Source organism: Oxyura jamaicensis, chromosome 1, assembly GCF_011077185.1.
Source record: "Oxyura jamaicensis isolate SHBP4307 breed ruddy duck chromosome 1, BPBGC_Ojam_1.0, whole genome shotgun sequence".
In the NCBI taxonomy this organism is placed as follows: Eukaryota; Metazoa; Chordata; class Aves; order Anseriformes; family Anatidae; genus Oxyura; species Oxyura jamaicensis.
This window is the reverse complement of record NC_048893.1, coordinates 128,333,220-128,336,868: the sequence shown is the minus strand read 5'-3', so window position 1 is coordinate 128,336,868 and position 3,649 is coordinate 128,333,220. Positions and strand designations below refer to the sequence as shown.

The window sequence follows — 3,649 nt, the reverse complement described above, 5'->3', positions numbered from 1 at the left end:
ACCCATAAGGATCATCGAATCTAACTACTGGCACCGCACAGGTCTACCCAAAATTTTAAACCTTGTGGCTAAGTGCACAATCCAAACATTTCTTCTATTCAGACAGGCTTGGTGCAGTGACTACCTCACTGGGGTGCCTGTCCCAGTGTGCAACCACCCTCCTGGGAACCTCTTCCTGATGTCTAGCCTGAACCTCCCCTGCCTCAGCTTAACACCGTTCCCGTGGGCCCTATCACCGGTGATTACGGAGAATAGGTCAGCGCCTGCCCCTCCAGCCTCCTCTTCTCCAGGCTGAACAGGCCAAGTGACCTCAGCCGCTCCTCATATGTCTTCCCTCTAGGCCCTTCACCATCTTTGTTGCCCTCCTCCGGACACTCTACAAGTTTTATATCCTTTTGGACTGTGGTGCCCAGAACTGCACACAGGACTCGAGGAGAAGCCGCACCAGTGCAAAGTAGAGCAGGACAATCACTTCCCTCGACCGACTAACAATGCTGTGCTTGATGCACCCCAGGATACGGTTGGCCCTCCTGGCTGCCAGGGCACACTGCTGGCTCATATTCAACTTGCTGTAAACCACAACCCCCAGATCCCTCTCTGCGGGGCTGCTCTCCAGCATCTCCTCACCCAGTCTGTACGTATAGCCAGGATTGCCCCGTCCCAGGTGCAGGACCCGGCACTTGCTTTTGTTAAACTTTGTGCGGCTGGTGATTGCCCAGCTCTCCAATCTCTTCAGATCTCTCTGCAAGGCCTTTCCACCCTCAGCCGAGTCTGCAACTCCTCCAAGTTTGGTGTCGTCAGCAAATTTGCTCAGAACACCTTCTAGTCCTACATCCAAATTGTTTATAAAAGCATCGAAGAGCACTGGCCCTAAAACGGAGCCTTGAGGGACCCCACTAGCGACCATCCGCCAGCCTGATGAGGTCCCATTTACTACAACCCTTTGAGCCCTGCCCGTCAGCCAATTGCTCACCCATCGTCTGATGTTTTTGTTTAGCTGTATGCTGGACATTTTGTCCAGTAGGATCCCATGGGAAACCGTGTCTAAAGCTTTGCTGAAGTCCAAAAAGATCACATCAGCTGGTTTCCCTTGATCGACTAGATGGGTGATTAGTTAGGCAGGACCTACCCCTGACGAACCCATGTTGGCTGCATTGTCCCCCACGTGCACTTCAATAACTTCAAGGATCATCTTCTCCATAATTTTACCAGGCACTGACGTGAGACTGACAGGCCTGTAATTGCTAGGGTCTTCTTTCTTGCCCTTCTTGAAAACTGGCACAACATTTGCCAGCTTCCAGTCTGCTGGGGCCTCTCCAGATTCCCAAGATTGTTGAAAACTAATTGCGAGATGTCCCGTGATGCCGTCAGCCAGCTCCTTAAGCACCCTGGGGTGAATCCCATCCACACCCATGGACTTGTATGGATTCAGGTGGAGCCGCAAATCCCGCACACGTTGAGGGTCAGTTGGGAGTTTATCATTGCCACCATCATGGTCCTCCAGCTCAGGGCACCCTGGGTGTATTTACTTTGGTTGCATATAAACTATCACGTCTAATTGCCAGGATCCGGATCCTCCCTCACTATTCAGGTCAAGGACTGGGCTGAAAGTTTTGGCTTTAATTTGGTTACATGCCTACATTGCTGTTTTCTGGCAGGTCATGGGAAGAAGATGGGCTGGCTTGGGGCAGCTTATGTACACATGGCTTTTAGGCTGCAGCCAAAGTGTTCCCCTAGATCTGGAAGTTTGAAGGTGGTTGGAAAAGCCATCTGAGGGGTTAGAAATCTGCGTGGCAGAGAAGGACCTGGGAGTATTGGTGGCTAGTCGGCTGAAGATGAGCCAGCAGCGTGCTCAGGTGGCCAAGAAGGCCGACAGCATCCTGGCTTGTATAAGAAACAGCATGACCAGCAGGGCTAGGGAAGTGATTGTCCCCCTGTACTTGGCTCTGGTGAGGCCGCACCTCGAGTACTGTGCTCAGTTTTGGGCCGCTCACTACAAGAAGGATATCGAGGGGCTCCAGCGAGTCCAGAGAAGGGCAATGAAGCCGGTGAGGGATCTGGAGAACAAGTCTTATGAGGAGCGGCTGAGGGAGCTGGGATTGTTCAGTCTGGAGAAGAGGAGGCTCAGGGGTGACCTTAGCACACTTTACAGGTACCTTAAAGGAGGCTGCAGGGAGGTGGGGGTTGGTCTATTCTCCCAGGTGCCCGGTGCCCGGATGAGGGGGAACGGGCTAAAGTTGCGCCCAGGGAGGTTTAGGTTGGACATGAGGAAGAACGTCTTCACCAAAAGGGGTGGTAGGCATTGGAATGGGCTGCCCAGGGAAGCGGTCGAGTCACCATCCCTGGAGGTCTTTAAAAGACGTTTAGATGTAGAGCTTAGGGATATGGCTTAGTGGAGGACTTGGTAGTGTTAGGTCAGAGGTTGGACTAGGTGATCTTGGAGGTCTCTTCCAACCTAGGTGATTCTGTCTTGCAGTCTCCAAGCTCAGATACAACCACCTATTAGTCTGGCGCCACTGATTTTTGTGTTCCTTGCACTAGCTGTTCCTTCACCTCCTCTTCAGAGGCAAGGACATGTGTCTCTTTCACGCTCCTTTGTTAGTAACCAAAGCAGGGTAGATTAAAGCCCCTTGCTTCAAGTCAGTAAGATGCCTGCCTTTGGTTTCTGTGAAAATTCAGGCCCTAACAACTGAAGTTTCTTCTGGTTGGTGTTTTTTCTGTCTAGGATAGTTTCATTTCCCTTTTGAAGACTTACAAGGATGTAGTAACAAAAGCAAAGGCACAAAACAGCACCTGAGGCATAGGCTGCTTTGGAGCCTGCAGCAGACCATAGGTATGATATTATCATTTCAGACAAATATGGTCTATGTAACATGAAGTGGTCCAGCATGCTCCCAATCTGCCAAAGGCCAGAAAACGTGACCTTCCTTTTAAGACCGTACAGAAAAGAAAACCAACAATGACAAAAAGTAAGAGAAGGAACTTTTCCTTCACCTAAATTTTATTATTTTGCAACTCCCTCAGGTGTCCACAAAAAATCATTCCCCCACCCCCCCACCCCTGCTCCCCCACCACACCCAGAAAAAAATGACATTTTGCCATAGTGGTATAATTTCAGTTCACACCAGAAGACATTCTTCTCACTGAAGTACAGTTAAGCCCCACAAAGTGCCAAAAAACCTGCCACAAAGTATGTATTTACAAGTTAGTTTTACATCTTGGCATTATTTACTTGCCCGGTCTTGCATTCCGGGCTTGATCTGTCTGGGGGGGGGGGTGACGGGACGTGTAATGCCATGCAAGGTTGCTTGGTTGTATGACTGACTAAACGGCTTTAAAATTTTGAACTGTTTGTATAGAAGCAAGTACACTATCCCCAAGGGAAACGTAGAAACTACCTGTTGCTTCTCGGGTTTAAAGTTTTCCCTCCAAAGGTGTAAGCATCTGTTAAGGCGTGAGAAAAGGTGTAAGCAGCTGTTTGAGCGCAACTCTGACGTATACATGACCGTTTTCCTCTGCAGTTTCCAACTGGGAGTGCAAGAGTTTTCATCGTGCTCTTAGATCAGGATTCTGATTCTAACACCAGTGCCTAGCGCACATTTCCAGAGAAGAGAGAAGCAAACCAGCCCTGGCTGCTTTGCGTCAGATG

The 3,649-nt window shown here is 49.9% G+C and overlaps 1 long non-coding RNA gene across 1 annotated transcript; it reads left to right on the top strand.

Annotated features, from left to right (window-relative positions):
• The first annotated feature begins 2,852 nt into the window (after nt 1–2,852).
• LOC118177131 lies at nt 2,853–3,175 on the top strand. The gene is made up of 2 exons (XR_004755683.1): nt 2,853–3,026; nt 3,119–3,175. It is a non-coding gene; the product is annotated as an uncharacterized LOC118177131 (long non-coding RNA).
• The last annotated feature ends 474 nt before the right edge of the window (nt 3,176–3,649 follow it).